This window comes from Castanea sativa, chromosome 2 (genome assembly GCF_040712315.1).
Source record: "Castanea sativa cultivar Marrone di Chiusa Pesio chromosome 2, ASM4071231v1".
NCBI classification, from domain to species: Eukaryota; Viridiplantae; Streptophyta; class Magnoliopsida; order Fagales; family Fagaceae; genus Castanea; species Castanea sativa.
Window position 1 is genome coordinate 38,520,149 of NC_134014.1, and position 25,859 is coordinate 38,546,007.

A 25,859-nucleotide genomic window follows, 5' to 3' on the forward strand; every position below is an offset into this window, starting at 1 on the left:
AAGCCTAATCTAAGTGTATATGTGTGTGAAGCTCCCTTCTGAAGACTTGAACCCCGACCCTTACCCCTCACACCTCACAAGTGCTTATACTTGTAGAGTGACCATCGCACTAATGGTGTATGGTGGTATTATAACATTTAATATAATTGAAGTTCATTCCCAAAATATTAACCATAATAAGTATTATACATGAAACATAACATAAAAGTAACAAAAGATTCAACATGCGAGTAGCACAGCACGGGAGGAACTAGTATATTTAATAATTGTGAAGCAAGAATATTTTGAATTCACGTCAATCTGTCTTCACATAGAAGTTTCATTCAGATTCAGCCAGTTCGCTCCACGTATCTCCATAAGTCCTAGGCCATAAGTAAATTGGGAAATCATTAAGATTTTTTTTCCTTACAAAAAATTAAAAAGAAAATTGTCACAGATATCACATTCTAGTCCAAAAGTTTGCATCTTCACAGATCCTAAAAACTTCATGAAACAATAGACCAAATTAAAAGGCATTTGATTTTACCTTAAAAGGAAAAATTCTACAGTCGAACAAGTATATTATATTTGGTTTAATCGGATCAAGTTTAAAGATTCTTGTGAACAAATTCTAAAGTTACTATTATGCATACGAATTTGTTAAAATTGTAAGACTTACTTAAGATCCTCAGCCAACTCTCCCAAAGTCATAAATTTTGCTGTCCATCCTTTCTTGCGAATTATGTGATGGATTCTAGCTAACCTGTTAAAAAAAAAATCATTAGAATGAAAATAATAATTGAAACAACAAAATTTAATCAAATTGATTCTGAATAAATACCAAGATGCCAAAAAGGAACATCATGTCAATGCAAAATCTTTATAATAAAAGTCATACAATATATTAACAACCCAATAGGCATAAAAAAAAAAATGCAAATTCCAAGGGTTTTATTGTATTAATAGGACTTATTTAGTATTTGGACTAGTACTATTCTAGTAAGAAACCAAATACTACCAGTACAAGAAAGAGTTTTTTCTCCTTCTCTAAGTAGAGTTCATACAACCTCTTAATTACATTAAAAACCTATGTTTTCTGCTTTTTTCTTTTTTTTTTTACAATCCCATAATCCTTTTTAAGCAACCCTAAACCCTGGATACACAAGTTCTCCAAACGCTAAACCCATAACTACTCTCCACTGGTAAGTTATAAATCCAACTGAAAGGTCTATATTATGCACCAACTAAACTCCAACGTAAACTCAAAATAGGACCATGGGTATATAAATAATTAGAACATGCAAGCACATGATGAGATTTCTTTGAATTATATGAAAGCATAGTAAAAACGAAAAACAGACATACTCGGATTTTTTTGCTCGTCTTTCAAACCTATAGACCAAGATGCAACACGATCAAATTAGTATCAACTCAGTAAAAGTCAACAATTAATTTGAATTAAATTAAAAAGTAAAACCAAAAGCAGAACTTGCCACGAGCTCACTATGTCTCCTGAATGGGCAAACACATTCCAAATTACCAGAGAATAAACTACAAAAAAAAAAAAAAAAAAAAGAGTAGCGGAATTAGTGTTTGGGTTAGGGGAAGAAGAAAAAGCAAAATCCAATTACTACATGACAAAAAAAAAAAAAAACAAAAAACAAAACGAAACCCTATAATCAATTAGCATAAATTCGTACCTATACAGAAACAATCCACCAATAATTGCTCAGTAAAAGTAAAATCCTCCGTAGAATCCTCCATTGTATAATTTTAGAGAGATCGATCGTACAAGAAGAATCTGAAACACGATGCAACCCTACTGTTAGTGTTATTTTTTGGAATGGGCGGTGCTGAACATCAACTATTTATTCTATTAAGTTTGGGGGCTGCGGTTTTTTTTTTTTTAAATTATTATTATTATTATGGGTTAGGCCAGACTTTAGTAGATTGGGTCAACCTCAGCCCGGTCCATATTTGTGCCAAGTCACTGCTCTTCTTTTTGCTCAAATCTTCACTTGCTCTATCATGGTGGAACTCAGTTGCAACATGAAAAGACCAATGAAGCATGCGGCGTATTGCAATTGGCACAATCAATGAACACTGACAACCCCTCCAAACCTAAAATTGACTTTGGGAGAGCAGGACCGGTCCACCAAAAATATGATTAACTACATTCAAGTTTCTGGACAGGACCTCTGATATATGGTAGCGGTCAAAATCTCCAACCGTCCCAGCTCAAACCAACACAAAATCTTTCTAGCTTTTATTTATTTAAAATTTTTAAAAATAAAATAATTTTGGCTTATTTATTTATTTATTTATTATGGAACGCAAATATTACTGGCCTAAGAAAATCAAGGAAAAAAACGGCTATTTTTTTTTTTAATGGCCTTATGTTGGTTAAAACCATAATCACTTAGTTTACCTAGCTAGTAATATAGTGTGTAGCAATTTTCACCTTTTATGATTTTAAGTTTGAACAAACAAAATCGTTCTTTCCATTTGAAGATGAAAGGCTAAAGCACAATCCTAATCATAAAAGCTTTACTGATAAATCCTAATCAAAAAGCTTTACTGATAATACGTACTGATGCATGGAAGTTGCAATAATCTATAGCATATATACATAGCAATAGCATACAGAATAGTGGCTACTTTAGGAATTTTTTTAGGATAGTCATTAAGAAACTTAAGTTATATAAAATTTACTAAAAAAATAATTTGAATATATCAATATTAAAAAAAAACACACACACACACTCAAATACATGAAATATTAATTACAATATCTTTCTATTAACAAAGAATAAAAAAAGGACCAATAAGATGAGAGTAATATAGTAAGAGAAAGTTTGAAATGATAATAGACAGAGAGAGATGAATGACATTTGCTAAAACTATGGCAGAGTTACAAAGGAAAGAAAAATTAATGCAACTACAAAGCCAAAAAAAGTATAACTGCCGGCACCTCCAATGAGAAATTATGACCACAGTATTTCTCTTGGTACCATTTCTTAAAGAAAAAATGAAATTAAAAATTATTTTTAAGTAATGGGTTGAATGAGTTCCAAATTGGAATAATTGGAATTTTTTTTTTTTGAATTGTTTTTATTTAAACTTTTTTGTTTAAAGGGTTAATTAAGGATTATGTTTGGGGAGTTCAATGGGGACTAGAATTATTTTTGGAGAAATGCTATATCCACAATATTTTACATTATATTTTTATAAAATAATTATATTAAATTTTCCCATGAATTGCATAAGTCAAAATGTCCATGCTCATTTTCTAATCAAGGTGCCTACAACCACACCCAAATCCACAATTAATTTCACAACTTGCTTAGGTGTTAGATTTTAGTACTTACATAGGACCAGTGTGGGTACTTGATGATAAAAAAAAATTAGGTACACCAATTAGAATTCACAAGGCCATACATAAGCATGTTGCGGATTTAGGTGTAGAGTTGGGTGTGTCTCTAGAATTTACTTTTGCAATATTTCCTTTAGTCTCCGAAGTTTCAATTATTACATTTTTGCCCCAAAAAATGTATTTTTGATCAATTTGGTTACTAAATTGATATAGCACTTAACTCTAGGGCTTATAGCTCTACTTCATAAAACCATGCCAAAGGGCATTACATCTTACAGTGTAGCATGCAGATTCAGCAGACGCAAGAAGTTTATAGCAACCTTCACTAATAAAATTATCGCCAAAGCATAGCTACAAATAGCAACTAAGAACCACCCATAAAACCCAATATACCAAAAACACTAACAAACTCTTAACCTTTCTTCAGTTGTCCATAAAACCTTGGAAAATGGAAAGCAATATTTAGCAGTAGTAGTCAATTATTGATTTTCATGCATTATTAAGTTCGGTCAGTAACTTAGACTCAATGTTTATCACAAACGTATACATCTAGCGAAAATTGTAAATGCATTGACAAAGAAAATTTTAAGATATAAACATTAGAACTCCAAAGGGAAAGGGTAATTTTCCTGCAAAACATTGGAACATTGAATGCACTAAAAAAACAAACCAGACATGCACACAAACAGTGTAAGTTCAACATAACAAATTTCCAGTTTAATATATTGCCTTGATTTCCACATAATTTTAAAAAATGTACGGTTTCCAACACTATCAGGGTTTGTTTAGTATAGCTTATTTTTCAGCTTTTTGAAAATGGAGTTGTTTGAAATAGTTGTACCTCAAAAAATAATTTACTACACTGATAAAACTGTGAAGCGGCCAAAATGTCCATGCTCATTTTGTAATATTTCCTTTGGTTTGGCCTGGTACAGTTTAGTCTCCGAAGTTTCAATTATCATGTTTATACCCTGAACATTTAAATTTTTTATCAATTTGGTTACGAAATTGATATAACACTCTTTAACTCCATGGCTTAAAGCACTACTTCAGATGCCAAATGGCCACTAAATCTAACAATGTAGCATGCAGATTAGGAGATACAAAAAGATTCTAGTAACCTTCACTAATAACATTATCGCCAAAACATAATTGTTGCAACCAAACCAATGCATTAGACCCAATGAAACATTCTGTCAACAATATAAGAAGCAGGGTCCAGTAACAAAGTAACAGCAGATCCCAAGCCAAATTTAGGCACTACAGTATAAGATCTTCTGAACCTATGTTACCATTAGTCCAGTTTCGCCAAGATAGCATGAGTACTTTCTATTGTATTTGTGAAAATAATAGCAGAAGCCACTTCAAGATGCAGCAAAAATAAATTCAAAATTGATTCTAATGGATTCAATTTTAATGCGGGGCCAATTTAAGATTGCATTCACAAATGACAATCTTCTCAATAAATTCTCATGTAAAGTCCACACTAAATTAACTACAGAACCACTGAAAAAAGATTTTGGAAACTCATGAAAAAAATAATTGTATTATCTTATATCATGTGATCTGATTTAAGAACTTCTATTTGTTGACCTCTTCATATTCTTCTTCTGGGGGCTGCTCGTCACCCTGATATCCTCCCGAGGACGATCTTCCTGAGCCTTTAGACATGTGCTCTCCAATCTTTGTAACAGCTTTATTTGCAGCATCAACCTTCACCTTGATCTCATCGATATTTTCATTGGACATTGCTTTCCTCAGATCCACAACGGCAGCCTCTATTTCTGATGCAACCTCAGTAGGAATCTTGTCCCTGTACTCACCCAAGCTTTTTTCGATGCTGTATATGGTTGTGTCAGCGCTATTTTTAATATCAATCAAAGTTTTTCTATCCTGATCTCTTTGAGCATGCATCTCAGCCTCCCTGACCATCTTTTCAATCTCAACCTCAGAGAGCCCTCCAGAGGATCGGACTGTAATCTGCTGTTCTTTACCTGTTGACTTATCCTTAGCAGAAACCGTAACAATTCCATTTGCATCAATATCGAACATCACCTCAATTTGTGGCATGCCTCTAGGTGCAGGAGGAAGACCAACTAGCTCAAACTCACCCAAAAGCTTGTTGTCAGCTGCCATTTCACGCTCACCTTGGAGAACTTTGATTCCTACCTGAGTTTGATTGTCTGCAGCAGTAGAGAAGACCTGAGACACAAATGCATGAAAATCAAAATTTAAACCTTATATTCTTACAGTTAGGTGCAACACAGTGTTCAAGTACACTAGCAAAAACAAACACTAAAAGAAAATAAGAATTAAAAGCAAAACGTTGATAAGATAACCTCCTTTTCTTAGAATCCAGTCTCCTAAAAATGGCATTGGCATGCCCTGCCAAAGGTTGGGTTAATCTATTCATTCTAAATACAACTGTCTATCTACTGATTTTACAACATATATGAGTATATATATAGTCTTCTCATCAAGCAGACAGGTCAAATAATTATGTTATAGTATTAACTTTTTAATTTAAGTCTACTACTTCTCAGTTCTCACTCTGATCCTAGTTTTCTGGAATTTGCATTTTAGTAGATAAACTGACCTGTGACTTCTTGGTAGGGATGGTTGTGTTCCTGTTGATCAACCTCGTAAAGATGCCTCCAAGAGTTTCAATGCCAAGTGATAAAGGAGTCACATCCAACAGAAGCAACTCCTTAACATCTCCACGAAGGATACCACCTTGAATTGCAGCTCCCATAGCAACTGCCTCATCAGGATTTACTCCTTTGCTTGGGGGCTTCCCAAAGATTTGTGTAACTATCTCTTGTACCTTGGGAACACGGGTCATCCCTCCCACAAGAAGAACTTCATTCACATCCTTGACTGATATCCCAGCATCCTTTACACAGTTGTTGCATGGATTTTTGGTCCTCTCAATCTAGTGATCCACCAAAGTCTCAAACTTTGATCTGGTCAGTGTGATATTAAAATGTTTAGCACCAGAAGCATCGGCAGTTATAAATGGAAGGTTGATATCAGTCTGACTTGTAGATGAGAGTTCTATCTTAGCCTTTTCAGCTGCTTCCCGAAGCCTCTGCAGTGCCATCTTGTCCTTTGAAAGATCAATCTCGTCAGTTCTCTTAAACTCATTCACCAAGAATTCTAGAAGTGCATTGTCAAAGTCCTCCCCTCCCAAAAAAGTATCTCCATTTGTAGCTTTGACCTGTTAAAAAGACTATTAGCTGACTCATTTACGATGAAGAAACAACACAGCAAAAATTGAGTGATGCATACCTCGAAGACACCATTTGATATTTCCAGGATTGAAACATCAAAAGTTCCACCTCCAAGATCAAAACAGCTACAAGGCCTTCTTCGCTGTTTAGCCCATAAGACAGTGCAGCAGCAGTTGGTTCATTAATGATTCTTTGGACATCTAGACCAGCAATTCTTCCAGCATCCTTTGTTGCTTGCCTCTGTGCGTCATTAAAATAAGCTGGAACAGTGATCACAGCTTTAAAAACTGTTTTACCAACGTATGCCTCAGCAGTTTCTTTCATCTTGGTAAGAACAAATGCCCCATTCTGTTCTGGAGAGTACTGCTTTCCATTGGCCTCAAGCCAAGCATCTCCAGCAGGGCCTCTAACAATCTTATAAGGCACCATCTTCATTTCTTTTTGTATTTGAGGGTCATCAAATTGTCTCCCTATGAGACGTTTGGTACCAGAAAATGTGTTAGATGGGTTGGTCACACCCTGACGTTTGGCTGGGGTTCCCACAATCAGCTCCCCTTTCTTGTCAAAGGCAACCACTGACGGTGTGGTTCGAGCACCTTCAGCATTCTCAATAACTTTGGGATTCTGCAGAAAATATCAGTGAAATAGCCAAAGAAAATTATCATGGAAAATTAACAATAAGGAAGGAAATTAATTTTTTTTACATAATCAAAAAAGTTAAAATGAGGATGAACAAACCTTTCCCTCCATAACTGAAACACATGAATTGGTGGTACCCAAGTCAATTCCAACAACATCGCTGCCAATGGGCCTAGAACTGTGTATGGTTTAAAATAAAATCATCAAAGAGGCTTGCATTGGAAACATACAATAAACTGCAGAAAGAAGAGATATACCTAAAGGGTCTTGCCAAGGATGCCCATTTGTTAACAAAAGGAGAGGTAGCAAATGATGTCTTGGCACTGCCACCTATGAACTGTGGGAGTAACAAGGCGCAAAAAGATTTTTATGATCAAAATAGTCACATGCATGAGACTTCGCAAAACATGGATTAATAAAAATAACATTAGGATATGTAAAACCTTCCACATATTTGAGAAAAAATATAACTCAGTTGAATAATGAAACAATGAAGAATGCATCTGTTAACTAAAAAAGAAAATAAATAACAGATTCCAAAATTAAAAAATCATCAACAACAAGAAATCAACTACAATGACTAATCCGATTACAATCTATCATCGAATAGATTTCAAGGTAGGAACTTTTTAGTTTTCTTCGTTTTCCCAGCCAATAAAAAAAAATAAAAACAGAGGATTTCCATTCTGTAACAAAGACAAAAGGGGGAAAAAAGAATAAAGGAATAGAACTTACGGATCTCCAAGCTGCTAAAGAAGAAGTTCGAAGCTTCTGATGCCTTAGAGACCGAAGAAGCACAGAAGTGGCCATAACTGAAGAAATGGTTGACTAGAATGTGGGGTTTAAGAATCGGGTTTTAGAGCATGAGAAAGAAAGAGAAACGTATGGTGCTCTTGCAAAGGGTTTTAAAGACAAGGCATGAAAGTTTTCTTGGGCAACACGAATAACACAAGTACACAGGAGTGAGGCAAAAGTTATTACCATATAAAAATGATGAGAATACTGACCACAAATTTTTTTTTTTTAAACCTTAATTGGGGGTATTGAATTTATGAGTGTAATTTTAGCACAATTATCATTTGGAAATTATTTTATGTAATAAACTAGTTGTTAAATTGTGAATCGTATAGTGTATCGTATCGTATATTATCTTATATTGTAAGATACACAAATATTTTATAAAATTTATAAAAAAAAATTATATATATATATATAAACACATATATAATGGTATATTCATTAGAAATTTTGAATATATTCAACTAATAACTAAATTAAATAACCTAGTAATTTTTTGTTAAAAACAAGTCTAATAACTTGTTCCATTCAAATAAAAGTACAAATTTTTTAAAAAAGATTCATTTAAAGCATATATCTGTGAATCGTACGATGCATACGATTTTACACAATATGGACAATATATCGTACAATTCATGAGCATTTCTGATACACCCTCACGATACGTAACTTTTTACAAAAAATACAATACGTATCGTGTATCATACGATATTGACAACTATTTAGGTATCAATTGAAATTTGGACCGATAAGTGGCTTAATGAACCGAACACTTTCAAAGTCTTATCTCAACCAAATACACTACCAACACAAGCAAAGGTTAGTGCTCTCATTGATCCTCTAACATGCGAATGGCAGGCTAAGCTAGTGAAGCAAATTTTTATTTCAATCAATGCTTAAGCTATTCTTAAATTACCCTTTAGTGCTTGCTTGCCAGTGGATATATTATTATATTGAGCTAACAGGTGAATGTGGATGGGGCGGTTTTTGCTTAGTCTCGACAGGCGAGTGTAGGTGTGGTAATTTGAGATCATGAGGGTAGAGTTATGGCTACTTCAAGTAGAAGTTTTCATCAACCATTGGGCCCCTGGAGATTGAAGCGAAAGCCATGGAGGTATGAGTGTCTTTTGCTTGGGATGTTGGTCTAAAAGATGTGGTCTTTGAATGTGATTCTAAGATACTAGTTGATACTCTTTTGGGATAATACACACCACCTGTGGTTGTCTCAAACTTCTAGCTAGGGTAGCTCTAAAGCTCCTAGATTTCCTATCAATAAAAGTCTCCCATGTAAAGCCTCAAGGCAACATACCAACTCATATTTTGGTGAAATATGTGAGTGATATGTTAGGATTTGTGCCCTTAAATCTTATTGTATAATGCTATGTATGATATTATGTATGACATTATGTATGACATGATGTATGACTTAATATTGTGATTAATAAAGTTATTTTATTATTATCTAAAATAATGGTAACATGAATATGGGACATTATCATATAGTCCATGAGATGTATTGTATGTGATTTATGTGAAAAGTCACAGAAGATGTAAATCACAAGTTCTTTGTAAACTCAGAATTTATAGTTCGTAGTCGGTGATGAAATTGGGCATTTCATCTGCGAAGACTATAACGTATCAACTAAGATGGTTTGTCTTGATCATGGAAGTGCAGACTTCTAGTTGATATGTTGATATGTTTTAAGAGTTAAGACATATTGAACAGGACTGCTGTGAGATTTATTATTCTCCTAACGACTGTCAAATGAATAATAAATCTCACGACTTCTATTTGCATGAACTCTTAATCCTGAGAGAATAATGGACCTGAACATGAGGTGTGGGTTGCTTTGATATATCAGGAGTAAGATCTAAAGTGACGGTCAAAACCTCAGTATGTTGGGCAGCCACATTTAGTGTTGATGGAACATATATTCTCAAGATGGAATTCATAGTCTCTTGATGGAGATATAAAATATTCCCTTGAGATAAGTTTAATGGGTTCAGTTATTCAGAGAGTTAGGCCTAACCACTTAAGTAAGAAATTGCTAAAGTATATATTTATGAAATTGGATTTCATAAATATATAATGAATAACTTTAAAGGATTAAACCGGGTACTCAAGGATAAGATGTAGTAATTTACAAAGTGGCAGTCTACATTTATGACTTTGTGTTACTACGAATATTTTATGAAGGGGTTGCATGTATAATAAAGTCTTGGGATATAATTTATTAATAAGACCTAGAGTGCAATTATATTTATATAGTGGTATTAAATATAATTAATGGTAACTTTGGACTTGTCAAGAGTTGACAGAAAAGCCCAAGGCCCATTGGAGCTAGTGTCTTATTGGTCCCTTTTGGTCCCACTTCAAGCCACACACTAAAGCCCAATTGGAAAGGCCCAATAGGCCAGCCCAATTAGATAATTAGTTAGTTATAAAGGGAGAAATATACAGAATTTTTTATGAGAAGAAAGAGAAAATAAGAAACGGTGTGTGAGAGAGTGTGAGACACACTTTCATTCTCTCTTGAAAACTAATTGAGAGACCACACATCTTGGGTGTAAAGTGGAATTGGAGTGAAGATTAAAAGTGTTCCCAAGTGCTTCTAATCTTTGTTTTGAATTTCTCCACACCAAGGTACGCCATCTTGTTCTTAAATTCTGAAATTTACATAGTGCACGTTATCAATCATGAATGAAATAGATCCTTGTTTGTTGCTTCCGCTATGTGTTTTGTATGAGATACAAAATCAAAATTTTTCTTTCAATTGGTATCAGAGCCAGGTTTTCATATCATGATTGTATAGCGTGTGATTGAATTTTAGAATTTAAGAAAACTGTTATCTTTGTCTTTCAATTTTCTGCATCATTTGGATATAATGAAGAGAATTGCATCACTTGTGTGTGTGTATATATATATATATATATATCCGTGTCTTCACAAGGATATATATTATTGTTGATCAAGTACCGTGTTCTTAGTTTTGTCAATGGAGATTTTAGTTATCAAACAGTTTCGGATTGAAAGGCATTGTTTTGTGGCCTACGGTATCTTTGTGATACACCAAAACCAAATGAAACATGCTCAGTATATGTTGAAGCAACTGTTTTATAACTGTTCTTTGTTTGCACCGCTTGGCCTATTGTTTTCATGGCATGGATTTAATGTAATTGCATGGCTTCCATGGCTTGACTTTAATGCTTGGCTGTCTTGTGTTTTTAAGAGATTGAATCCGTATAAAGCAATCTAAGCCTTTGAAGGTTACGTACATATATATATATATATATATATATATATAAAAAGTAATAACTATATATTACATATATTAATTTGTATATTATATTATATATAATATAATATGAATTTTTATATGTAATAAGGGTTTTTATTACGTTATATATATATATATATATACATACATATATATATATATATATATATATATATATGTTAATGCTAGTTTAATGAAATTTATTCCTAATGAGATTAGGATTATATTTTTTTCACGTGTCTAGCATTATTATGGTTTTTGACCTTAAAAACCTTTATTTTAAAATATCTAGTGGGAGAGAGATACAAGGGTTGGATCTCATGGCCTCCATTGTTGGTTCATAGTAATGTGAAATATATACTTTGTCTTTGCCTCGAGCTTAGCATTCCATGCGGAAAGTATTTATTTCATGGTCCTACAAGATTGAATTTCCTGGTTTATAGTGGTTTGATAAACACCTTGTCTTAGCTTCAAGCTTTGCATTCCATGCGGAGGATGTTTTATCATGGTACTTCAAAATAAGCCTGTTAAAGGGATGAAATGTAGTTACACATGATTCTAGACAATGGTATACACTAGACTAAGTATTATAGTATCCTCTAGGCTGAGTTCTTACTATTATTACTTAGAGGCTAAATGTAAAACGGCATATTATTAGTGTTTGATAAGAGTTATCATGATAGCAATAATAATGAGAATAGTTCTCAATCAATCATAGTATTTTATGTTCACTCTATGCTGAAGGATATTGAATATGAGATTAAGTTGTCATTGCATATATTATTTTATGATTTTTGTTAAGGTTCCATATTATATGCTTATATGCTAAATTGATAATGTCTAGTTTACTTATTATATTCATGTTTATTATTTTCAGATTTTATCATGGCATCATTTATCCCACTTGTTTCTATTCTTAACCAAAACAAACTGACTGGATCCAACTATGTTGATAGGAAAAGAAATTTGGACATTGTTCTTACTGCTGAAGAGCACAAATGTGTGCTTACTCAACCATGTCCTACCTTTCCTTCATTAGATGCTCCTCTTGAGGAAAAACAGCAATATGATCGTTGGCAAAAATCTAATGAGATGGTCAAGTGCTATATCCTAGTATCTATCTCAAATGTTCTACAGCATCAAATGCAGGATGTAGAACTTGCTTCGAACATAATGCATAGTCTAAAGGAGATGTTTGGTGAGCAAGGCCGTTCTGCAAGGCAAGAAACCATGAGGCAAATTTATAATACCAAAATGGCTGCAGGAAGTTCAGTGAGGGAGCATTGTCTTAGGATGATTGCTAATCTGAACAAATTAGAAGTTTTAGGTGCCGACATTGATGGAGAATCCCAAGTGGATATGATACTCCAGTCACTACCAGAATCATTCAAAGAATTCAGACTCAATTATAATATGAACAAAAAGATTTATTCTTTGTCTGAATTAATGAATAAGTTAGTGGCGGCGGAAGGCATCCTTGGTACTTCTAGTGTTGAAGCCAATGTGGGTGAAGCTTCTACTTCTCAACCTAAGTCGAAAGGCAAGGGTAAGAAGAAGAAGAAGAAGGACTTCACTAAGAAAGATGGTAAACAAATTGCCTTAGGAGTTGCCAACAAAGGAAAGAAAACCAAAGGAAAGTGTTTCCATTGTGGTGAGAAAGGACATTGGAAGAGGAATTGTCCAATATTCAAGGCTGCCAAGAATAAGGGTATGAAAAGTTCATTTCTTCTTGAAATATGTTTGGTACAGAATCCAACGGATTTCTAGTGTGTGGATTCAGGTTGTACTAATCATATCTGCAATTCTTTGCAGGGGTTCCAGGAGACCAGAAAGTTGAATGAAGGAGAACTATTTCTTACTTTGGCTGATGGGAGCAAGATTCCGGTTGAAACTGTTGAAGTGTTTAATTTGTGTTTTAAGTCTAGAGTTTTAATATTGGAAGACTGTTTGTATGTACCTAATGTTCGTAGGAATTTAATTTCTGCAACTTACTTAGGTAAACATAGATATTGTATTATCCTGAAAGACAATGTTGTAATAAAGAAGGATAAAGTGTTTATTTGTTCTGGCAATATTGTAGATGGTCTTTATATTTTAACTTCTGATAAGCATGAATTATACAATTCTAAATTAGATAGTAACTCTCATGTGAAATCATTAAAGAAAAAGTTTCCTTCTACTAGTGTGCATATCTATGGCACTTGCGTTTAGGTCATATTGATTCAAGTAGGATTCAAAGACTAATCAAAGATGGACTTTTACAGCCCATGGACTTTGATGGTTTTCCAATTTGCGAATCTTGTTTGGAAGGTAAGATGACCAAACGACCTTTTAATGCAAAGGGTAGAAGAGTCCAAGATTTGCTAGAATTAGTACATTTAGATGTATGTGGCCCTATGTCAATCCAAGCAAGAGATGGCTATGAGTATTTCATTACTTTCACTGATGATTACTCTAAATTTGGTTATGTGTACCTAATGAAACGGAAGTCCGAAACCTTTGAAAAGTTCAAAGAGTTTAGGGCTGAAGTTGACTGCACCTGGAACTCCACAACAAAATGGTGTAGCAGAAAGAAGGAATAGGACTCTTTTAGATATGGTTAGGTCCATGTTGAGTTATTCGACTCTACCAATTTCTTTTTGGAGATATGCCTTAAATACTGCAATGTATCTTCTGAATTTAGTACCTTCGAAATCTATTCCTAAAACACCTGTAGAGTTGTGGAATGGGCATAAGCCTAGTATGAGACATCTCCACATTTGGGGTTGTCCAGCACATGTGTTGAAAGGAAAGCCTGACAAGTTACAGTCTAAAACAGAAGTAGTATTTTTTGTAGGGTATCCAAAAGGGACAGTTGGAGGTTTATTCTATGGTCATAAGGATAATAAAGTGTTTGCTAGCACAAATGCCAAATTCTTGGAAAATGACTATATGAATAATTTTACTCCGAGAAGTAGAGCTGTCTTGGCTGAAATGAATGAACCTGTACTTGAACAACCAATGGATGAAACTAGGGATGATGTGACTATATTAGATACACCACAAGATACTACTCATGAGATGTCTAATACACAGGTGCCTCGTCGTAGTGGGAGAATTATTCGGCCTCCTATAAGATTCATAGGTTTGGGAGAAACTTATGAGGCTATCTCAGAAGAGGCTGAATCGAATCCTTACACTTATGACGAAGCAATAAATGATATAGATGCACATCATTGGGTCCAAACTATGAAATCTGAATTGGATTCTATGTATTCCAATTATGTATGGGATCTTGTAAAGGTGCCTAACGGCATTAAACCTGTTGGTTACAAATGAGTTTACAAGAGAAAGAGAGGGATAGATGGAAAGGTTGAAACCTTTAAAGCAAGATTAGTGGCGAAAGAGTATACACAAAAAGAAGGTATTGATTATGATGAAATTTTTTCGCCAGTAGCCATGCTTAAATCTATCAGAATTCTCTTATCCATTGCTGCTCATTATGATTATGAGATTTGGCAAATGGATGTCAAGACTGCATTTCTTAATGGCAATCTTGAAGAAGAAATATACATGTTGCAACCGGAAGGTTTCATAGCAAAGAACCAAGAGCATATGGTATGCAAGTTGAATAAGTCCATCTATGGACTTAAACAAGCATCTAGGTCATGGAACATCAGATTTGATCAAGCAATCAAGTCATTTGGTTTTGAACAAAAACTTGATGAACCATGTGTGTACAAAAGACATCGAGACAAAGTAGTAATGTTCCTAGTGCTTTATGTTGATGATATTCTACTCATTGGGAATCATGTAGGGGTAATGTCATCGGTTAAAGTTTGGTTGTCAAGCCAATTTGATATGAAGGACTTAGGTGAGGCTAACTTTATTCTAGGAATCAAGCTTTGGTGAGATCACAAGAATAAGATGTTAGGCTTATCACAAGCTAGATATATAGATAAGGTCCTAGAACGGTTTAGCATGCAAAACTCCAAGAAATGATTGCTTCCTTTTAGACATGGAGTTCCTCTGTCTGATGACCAAAGGCCTAAGACTTAAGAGGAAGAAAATATGATGAGACAAGTTCCTTATGCTTCTGCAGTGGGAAGTCTCATGTATGCCATGCTTTGTACTAGACCAGATATTTGTTATTCAGTTGGCATGGTCAGCCGATATCAATCAAATCCAGGACCAAAACATTGGCAAGCTGTAAAGCATATTCTCAAGTATCTTAGGAGAACGAGAGATTATATGCTTGTTTACCGGTGTGAGGATTTAATTCCTATTGGCTATACAGATTTAGACTTTCAGTCAAATCTAGATTTCAAAAAATCCACTTCAGGATGTGTTTTCACCTTGGGAGGTGGAGCCATAAGTTGGAGGAGTGTTAAGCAATCTTGTATTGCGGACTCCACCATGGAAGCCGAGTACGTTGCTGCTTGTGAAGCAGTAAAGGAAGCTGTTTGGCTCAAGAAATTCCTTTCTGATCTTGGTGTTATGAGAATGGAGCAAGTTCCCATCACATTGTTTTGCGACAATAGTGGAGCGGTTGCACAATCCAAAGATCCAAGAAATCACAAGAAAGGAAAGCACATTGAGAGGAAGTACCACATCATTCGAGACATTGTTACTCGTGGAGATGTTGTGGTAGCAAAGATTAAAAGTGCAAATAATCTAGCAGATCCCTTTACCAAAGTTTGCCTCAAAGGACTTTCGAGTCACATTTGGAAGCAATGGAAGTTAGATTAATGCACAATAGTCTTTAGGGCAAGTGGGAGATTGTTAGGATTTGTGCCATTAAATCCTATTGTATGATGCTATGTATGATATTATGCATGACATTATGTATGACATGATGTATAACTTAATATTGTGATTGATAAAGTTATTTTATTATTATCTAAAATAATGGTAACATGAATATAGGACATTATCATATAGTCCATGAGATGTATTGTATGTGATTTATGTGAAAAGTCACAGAAGATGTAAATCACAAGTTCTTTGTAAACTCAGAATTTATAGTTCGTAGTCGGTGATGAAATTGATCATTTCATCTGCGAAGACTATAACGTATCAACTAAGATGGTTTGTCTTGATCATGGAAGTGGAGACTTCTAGTTAATATGTTGATATGTTTTAAGAGTTAAGACATATTGAACAGGACTGCTGTGAGATTTATTATTCTCCTAACGACTGTCAAATGAATAATAAATCTCACAACTTTTATTTGCATGAACTCTTAATCCTGAGAGAATAATGGACCTAATCATGAGGTGTGGGTTGCTTTGATATATCAGGAGTGAGATCTAAAGTGACAGTCAAAACCTCAGTATGTTGGGCAGCCACATTTAGTGTTGATGGAACATATATTCTCAAGATGGAATTCATAGTCTCTTGATGGAGATATAAAATATTCCCTTGAGATAAGTTTAATGGGTTCAGTTATTCAGAGAGTTAGGCTTAACCACTTTAGTAAGAAATTGCTAAAGTGTATATTTATGAAATTGGATTTCATAAATATATAATGAATAACTTTAAAGAATTAAACCGGGTACTCAAGGATAAGATGTAGTAATTTACAAAGTGACAGTCTACATTTATGACTTTGTGTTACTACGAATATTTTATGAAGGGGTTGCATGTATAATAAAGTCTTGGGATATAATTTATTAATAAGGCCTAGAGTGCAATTATATTTATATAATGGTATTAAATATAATTAATGGTAACTTTGAACTTGTCAAGAGTTGACAGAAAAGCCCAAGGCCCATTGGAGCTAATGTCTTATTGGTCCCTTTTGGTCCCACTTCAAGCCACACACTAAAGTCCAATTGGAAAGGCCCAATAGGCCAACCCAATTAGATAATCAGTTAGTTATAAAGGGAGAAACATACAGAATTTTTTATGAGAAGAAAAAGAAAATAAGAAACGGTGTGTGAGAAAGTGTGAGACACACTTTCATTCTCCCTTGAAAACTGATTGAGAGACCACACATCTTGGGGGTAAAGTGGAATTGGAGTGAAGATTAAAAGTGTTCCCAAGTGTTTCTAATCTTTGTTTTGAATTTCTCCACACCAAGGTACGCCATCTTGTTCTTAAATTCTGAAATTTACATAGTGCACGTTATCGATCATGAATGAAATAGATCCTTATTTGTTGCTTCCGCTATGTGTTTTGTATGAGATACAAAACCAAAATTTTTCCTTCATGATATAGATAATAGTGATAATTATGTAATGTGAATAAAGGAAAATCTGCCACTAATTGAGTCAGCTATTACTCATGATGTACTAAATTTATCTTTGTCTTAATAAAGTTACAAGGTGAACGTGGATGGGGTGGTTTTTGCTTAGTCTCGACAGGCGAGTGTAGGTGTGGAAATTTGAGATCATGAGGGAAGAGTTATGGCTACTTTAAGTAAAAGATTTCATCAACCGTTGGGGCTGTTGGAGATTGAAGTGAAAGCCATGGAGGTATGAGTGTCTTTTGCTTGGGATGTTGGTCTAAAAGATGTGGTCTTTGAATGTGATTCTAAGATAGTAGCTGATACTCTTTTGGGATAATACACACCACCTGTGGTTGTCTCAAACATTCTAGCTAGGGTAGCTCCGAAGCTCCTAGACTTCCAATCAATAAAAGTCTCTCATGTAAAGCGTCAAGGCAAAATACCAGCTTATATTTTGTATGTGAATGATATAGATAATAGTGATAATTAAGTAATGTGAATAGAGGAAAATCCGCCACTGATTGAATTAGCCATTACTCATGATGTACTGAATTCATCTTCATCTTAATAAAAATACAAGTTTTTCATAAATTAAAAAAAAAAAACTAAAAAGTATTAGGTATCGTGGACATTTATGTATTTTAAATATAAATGTACTTTGAAGGACTATTGGAGGTGTAATAGAATATGAAATCACAGTATCTTTTTTTAGTGGTTGTTGAGAACCTTGAGGTAAAGATTTTTTATTTTTAGACTTCGAAATTGGTGTATTGTTATTTGTAGAAAAAGAAAAAATAAAGAAAAATATGCCCTTTTGCAGGCTTACGATTGTGTTAAAAATTGTTTTTTTTTTTTTGGGTTTTATTTATTTATTTATAAATTCCAACTTTTTTTTTTTTGAGAATTTATAAATTCCAACTTAAAATACTAACAATTAATCAAATTATAAAACTATACAATAACATAGAAGATGAAATTCATGCCCTACAAAAAAGTTAAATAGCCACTTTAATGCAAATCTAAAACCCAAAACATCCCCCCCCCCCCCCACACACACACATATAAACAAATAAATTAATAATTTTAAAACAGAATTTTAGAGAAATTATGTCATGTCTATTACTTCCTAACTTACAACACATTCAACACAATTCCTAAATCATGTAGGATGGTAAACACGACTTGCTTGTAGAATTTATTGGAGCACGATATAATTTTGTAATTACCAATACTCATGGATTGTTGATTTATCTTAAACGAATTACAATTTGCATTTAACATATGCTTGAATTTTCCAAGATTAATTATTATTTGTAATATTTCTTTCACGATAAAATTAAATCCCGCACAAGGCAAGTTTAACACTAGTCAAACTCCCTCAAGTTAGACTTATGCAAATCTATCGGGAAGCCAATAAAAATGCAGACATGTTAGCCAAAAGAGGATGCCCTTAGGGTGAAGATTTTGTTGTTTTTTATGCCAATAAATATGGAAACTTCTCTTTTGTTAAGCTTTGATGTTTATGGTTTGTACGGTAATGGAATGTCTACCGCTTGTGTCTTTTGGATGGTTTTTTTTTTTAATGTTAATCTCCTTATTACCAACAAATAAGAATTATTAAAAACAAAGTAGAGAAAGTAAAAAGTAAAAATCAGTAAAAATGTTATCATTAAAAATCAGTTGATTAATGTGTACATATCCAAGAATATTAATAAAAAAAATGTACATCCTCATTCCATGGAACACATGTAACATGTTATGTTAAGTTTAAATTATTATATAACTTTAGAATTGTATCATTTTTTTTTCTTTCAAAATATAAGTATAATGTCTATATTAGAGAAACTTGAAAATTAAGTTAATATTTTGAATATTTATAATTTTTATTGCTCTTTTAGAGCTCATGTCTCCAATTTATAATGCTTATTTTGTTTGTATTTTTTACCGCAAAACTAAAGAGTTTGGATCAAATAGAATAAAATTTCATACTTTTCAACCCATAAATTAAGAATAAATATATAAATTTTGAGCCCGAAAGTAAAAGGAAACCTACAAAAAAATCAATTTGAGACCCATTTAATCCAAAATGGACCGAATGGACCAATGAGGCCTGAAAGAGACCGATTGGACCAAATGAAACTGAAGTAAACCAAAGGGACCAAAGTGGACCAAATAATTTTTTTTTATTAATGTTGTTGATGTGAAACTAACTAATCATGTCATTTTGTAATTTTTTTTTTATACTATTAAAAATTTAAATGAAAACATTCATAAGATGTATTATATTATTTGAAAGATTGTGTTGTTTGATTAACATTAATTTAAAAAATGCTTAAATAACTTCATGTACTAATAAATTTGGACAAAATAATTAAATTTATTTATTTAGTTATTTACTAAAGATTTTGCTTCTGAAATGGAGTGAAATGGATGTAGTAAAAATGAATATTACACTTAAACTTTTAGACTTATATGTATGAGATAGGTTCAAGTTACACCTAGTGTAATTTTAAAAAGTTACACAATTTTTAAACCATTAGATTTAAGTTGATCTAACAATTAAAAAAAAAGACTATAATTATTACAAATATTCAGATTAGAATCTAATTAATTACCCTCATTTACTACCTTTTAAACCCAAAAAAAGTTTGACTTCTGACTCTCTCTCTCTCTCTCTCTCTCTCTCTCTCTCTCTTGTACCACCTCCACAAGTTGCAAGCAAAAAGAAAAGAAAAAAAAAAAGCAAAATGGTATACAATGATGCTATTGCTGGCATACCATATCATAAGCAATTGGTTATTACAAGACCATCCTTGAAGATCAATCTTAGATGCTTAGTGATGGTTGTGGGTGTTGGAACGCAAAAGTGTGTTCTATGTCAACTTTCATATGCAACTTACTTGCTCCTTCAGCTACCATTTCCCTTTTCTTTCTTCTTTTAGAGTTTGTAAGAAATTAATCTTGTTACTGCAAAGGATTATGACATAACTCTGGAGTTCAAAATCGTGATAGCAATTCAACCTTTTAGACTTTGGTGATGCATAAAGTTTAATTAAGGAACCTGAATGCCATATAGTCATGGTCCTGCCTTTTGTCATTCCTGCTTGCGTGCATGTGATCGATATTTTGTATAGCTTAAAGGAACTTGTCAATTTTGTGTTAGTAGAACTATAAAACATTATCAGTACTTTGGACCACCTACAAGCATGCACAGGTTTAGCCAAAAAAAATTAGATAAAGGTATTTAGGGTGGTCTAAAGGGATTTTGCCTTGGTATCCTGTACTTACTAGAATGGTGCAGGATTGGCAAATGACTTTTACATTAGGCCTTCTAAAAGCTCATGCTATGACTTTCACATTGATCCTATGACGACTTTGTATTAGGAACCATAACCCAATCAAGTCGTGACTTATATTTGCTTACAATGGGACAAGACAATGACTTTGAAATACTACGATCTTCTTGATAAAAACATAAATGAACCTAATTTTTTACTATTTCCATTTCTATTGGAAAAGACAATAACTTAGCACATAAATTATAAGATATCAAATCATTACATTTTTCTTTTCTTGAATAATCGTGGTGATCAAAATCTCTTCCACCCTCAGAACTTGTTTGTCAATCGTGGTGATCAGAAATCCCATTATGCAAGCAGCAGCTGTGGCTTTTTTTTTTCCCATCTGCCGGCAACTTGGCCGTGGAGGTGGAAGAGCAGTGGAGGAGAAAGAAAGAGAGAGAAAGGTGTAGTTGAGGAGAAGGAGAGAGATGTATACCTTTTTTAAGGTTTAAAGATAGCTGTGGAATGTAATAAATAAGAGATAATTAATGAAATCTTAATTAGAATATTACCATTAATGGGTGTCTTTTTTGACCATTGGATCTACTTAAATATGATGGTTTAGAAAATGTACCAGGTGTAACTTGAACCCGTCTCTCTCTCTCTACTTAAATATGATGGTTTAGAAAATGTGTAACTCTAAAGAGTTACACCAGGTGTATCTGATCATTGGTTCATCTTTAAAAAAAAATGTATATCTTTTAAATTGTAGTTTTTTTTTTTAACACCTTAATTGTGTTTCAATACAAAATTTTAACAAAACATTTTTAAAAACATGAAAAATAAGAGCATGTTTGGTAGCTGAATTTAAAAACAAAAAATTGGGGCCCACAAAAAATTTCTTGTTCAATTAATTACATTAAAAAAAATTGTTATGTAATAATTTTCTCATTTTTCATCTTACAAACAATTTTCGAGAAGATGCGTCTCTCAGTTTTTGTTCTCAAAATCCCTAGAGTAATATGATAATATTTTTTTCTCGTTCTTCGTTCAAACCTTTCTCTCTCTCTCTACTATTCCCCTCTCTCCCTCTATAATGCAATTGGGAATTGTTGGAAAAGGTTTAGTTTTTCACTTTTTGTCTCATTAATGTTTTTTTAGTCTAGCTTTCTGGCATTTTCAAAATAAACTAAATTTTAGATTTTTGAAACACATTTTGCATAAAAATTACTTAAAATTATATCTTTGATATACACTATGCAAAGAAGGTACGGAAAATAAGAAAGTTCCAAAAAAAAAAACACTCACTTTTTCTCATGGACCACCACGACCAATCTTGAGATCTACCACAAGACCGACCCTGATATCCATCATGCGTCCTCCCCTCTCAATTGTGGGTCTTGTAATTGGTGGTGAGTATTGGGCTTAGTGGTTGGTGTGCTCTAGGTTGTTGAGTTTGCTAGTGCTGTTGTGATCCTCACCAAAAAAATAAAAATAAAAATAAAAATAAAGAGTAGCGGAATTAGTGTTTGGGTTAGGGGAAGAAGAAAAAGCAAAATCCAATTACTACATGACAAAAAAAAAAACAAAACAAAAAAAACCCTAATCAATTAGCATAAATTCGTACCTATACAGAAACAATCCACCAATAATTGCTCAGTAAAAGTAAAATCCTCCGTAGAATCCTCCGTTGTGTAATTTTAGAGAGATCGATCGTACAAGAAGAATCTGAAACACGATGCAACCCTACTGTTAGTGTTATTTTTTGGAGTGGGCGGTGCTGAACATCAACTATTTATTCTATTAAGTTTGGGGGGCCTTGGTTTTTTTTTTTTAATTATTATTATTATTATGGGTTAGGCCAGACTTTAGTAGATTGGGTCAACCTCAGCCCGGTCCATATTTGTGCCATGTCCATTTACGGATGCTATATTTCTTGTGATAAATTAAAGGAATATACTAGAGATCTAGCTTAAAAGTAAAACATAGACAAAAAAGTAAAGTATAAAAACTAAATCGAAATCAAGTGTAAAAGAATGTAGCGACTTGTAGTCTGTTTGGATACTGCTTATTTTGCTGAAAATGAAAACTTATTGCTAAAACTATTGTAGATAAAGGTAAAAAGTAACTGAAATAGTACAGTGAGACCCATTAATAGTGCCAAAAAGTGCAGTAGGACCCATGAATAGTAGATAAAAAAGTTAAATAGTGAAATCATATCATATCATATCATATTATCATATTGTATATAATAAAAGTTGGGTTTAGACGTCGTGGTTGTCCCATATGACTTCACCAAATTGCAGAAATTCTAATAAATTTTTAGATTTTAAGAATAGATGTATACATATTTTTTGGATAAATATGACAAATCAAGTAATGAAATAAAGTAGTATTTGATTTACCTAAGGATAGAATTTAAATAAAAAAGAGAGATAAAAAAACGTAAAAGAAAAAAAAGATCGAATTTACATTTTTTTTTTTTCCTATGTTTCTTTAAAAAATGTAAAAGGAAAAAAAGATAGAACTTGCATTTTTTTTCCTACTATTTTTTTTTTTTTGTGGATAAATTTTTGCATCTTATGTCATCTTTTTCCTAATAATAAAGTAAAAAATAAAAATAAAAGTATTTGAGTTTCACCTAAACTATTTCTTTTTATTCATATCATCTTCTTTACAACCTAAAATTATTCCCACTATATATACACACAGTTTTTTAGTGTTTCATTATTTTTACAACGTACTTTACAATTATTTACTATATTCTTCCTTTCTCCTCTTTGTCCTACCTACAACCTTGCAGGTAATTTTTTTTTTCTTTCATCAAATTGAATAGATTTATGTATTTGTTGCCTTTTTATTATATATAATATGATTTTTATCAACAAGTTTTATAGATAGGTTGAAATTCTATGTTTGATCACACCTTTTAGTGTTTTTTTCAGAAGTCAATACAACAAGCAATATATTTGTATTTTTTAATTTCTTATTACATGATTATTTGTTGTTGACATCAATATCTTATAATGGATTTAATTTGTTATGGCTTTTGTTTGATGTTTTATTCCATGTAATCTATATTCTTTAATTAAAAGCAAAATTTGCAATTAAACATGAAATTGGATACGAGAGAATCCATCTGTCCAAATTTTTATGTAAGTCTATCTTTACTTAACTCCAATTTTTTTTTTTTTTAAGTTCAAAAATTTGGCTATTTTTTCATTAATAAATTGAGGTTTTGGCTTAATTTTGTTTTCAACCGTTTCAATTATTGAATTTATTATTTTTTTCACGTGTAATATTAATATCTGTGTTTTTTTATGATTAAAAATAATAATATATGTGTTCTTAAAGGCTAAAATACAATACAATTACAAACATTACTTTAAGTTAGGGTGTTATATATCTCTCTGTTCGGGGGCCTTTTTCAGTTGCTCGGCCACGTGTGGTCCTTTGGAGGGGTGACCTTGCTAGACCCGGGTTTGTTTGGGGAGTTGCATCCTAAAACTCAACATTAGGCCACGTGGTCCAACGGCTACCGGTATACTTTTAAGCCTACCAAACCATTGAAGCCAAAGTCTAAGAATCATGATAATAGTCGAATAAATATACAATATGCGTTTGATATGATAGCTTTGATTAGTAGTTGAAATAAAGTAGTATTTATTTAGAAGTAAAGTAATCATGTACTCAATAATGTAAATTTAAAGATATGGAAGCAAAGTCACTTATCTTCATATAATTTGTAGCCCAACTATGTAGCCTTAATGAGCTGATAAGATTCCAACAGAATGTCAGCGGTAAAGGCTAGTTAAGCTTGCCCCTCTTATCATGCATTTAAATGAGTTTAAGTCTTGGTTAATAGTTGTAATAATAGTTGGAATAAAGTAATATGTATTTAAATGTGAAGTAGTCATGTACTAAATGATGTATATTTAAAGATATGGAAGCAAAATCACTTATCTTTGTATGATTTGTAACCCAGCTGTGTAGCTTCTATGAGTTAATAATATCCTAGCAGAGTGACCCCAGCGAAGGCAGTTTGCCATGATAACTTCAAGATTGAGGGAGAAAAATGGGTGCAACTGGAGGGAGAGAAAGTATGCCCAGCTGTGTTTAGGGGCTGGTTAAGCTTGCCCCTCTTATCATACACTTAAATGAGTTTTCCCCTTTACAATACTCTTTTAGTTGTTGTGAAGTTATGAATAGTGTTGCCTTCCATGAGAAAGGCTTTTGTATGGAGTATTTGTGCCTTCTAAGAGAAGGACTTTATGTAAGATGGATTTGTGTCTTCCATGAGAGGGGTTTTGATATGAGATCTTATGCCTTCTAGGAGAAGGACTTTAGTAATAGAAGTTTACGCCTTCCATGAGAATGGATTTTATAAGAAAGATAGAGAAGAGTATTGATATGTGTTTATAAACAGCAAAATAGTAGAACTTCAGAGTGAGAGAGTATGAGAGTGAGGTTTAGATGAGTGTAGTGAGTCATATGTAATGGTGTAGTAAATGTGTATGAGATTATGTAAGAGAAGTGGAGAAAGAGATGTTTTGTGAGATGTAGTATTTGTAATATGTATGATATATGGAAGTATGAGAGATATGGTGGTTAAAGATCGTAAAAATATGAGATTATAACCATTGAAGTTGTAGAGATTTCTTTCCAAGAGGAAACATTTTGTAGGAGAAGAGTATGGAGATGTGTTTAAGTATTTGGAGATAGAGCAGTAAATTAGGTGTATTTTCTGAACATGGAGAGTGAGAGAATGAGTATAAGAGGGGTAATAGTGCTGCAGTGTGTTTAGCAAGGTTGGTGGAATTTACTGCTGGGCTTTTCTGCTTGTATGTACTGCTGGAATTTTCTGCTGTAGGGTGTATGAAGGTTTATGAAGGGCATTTGTGAGCTAAGGGCTGAAGAGTTTAGTTCCTCATTTAGAAACTGAAATCTCAAAATTTCATTAAGAGCTTAGGGAGAGAGCATGGAGAGTATTTATGAAAGAGTTGTTCTTCTCCCTCTTTGGTCCTCCCCTTGAGGTGTTGATGAAGGGTCCTATTTAACTGAGTTTAAAGGAGT

General features: G+C 33.1%; 1 long non-coding RNA gene and 1 pseudogene across 1 annotated transcript; both read right to left on the minus strand.

Moving 5' to 3' along the window:
• Positions 1-637: 637 nt before the first annotated feature.
• On the minus strand, positions 638-1,544 carry LOC142623274 (uncharacterized). Its single transcript, XR_012842090.1, has 3 exons — positions 1,473-1,544; positions 1,345-1,371; positions 638-742 (listed from the first exon to the last, which is right to left on the minus strand). It is a non-coding gene; the product is annotated as an uncharacterized LOC142623274 (long non-coding RNA).
• A 3,225-nt stretch (positions 1,545-4,769) lies between these two features.
• On the minus strand, positions 4,770-8,083 carry LOC142626063 (heat shock 70 kDa protein, mitochondrial-like; annotated as a pseudogene).
• Positions 8,084-25,859: the final 17,776 nt, after the last annotated feature.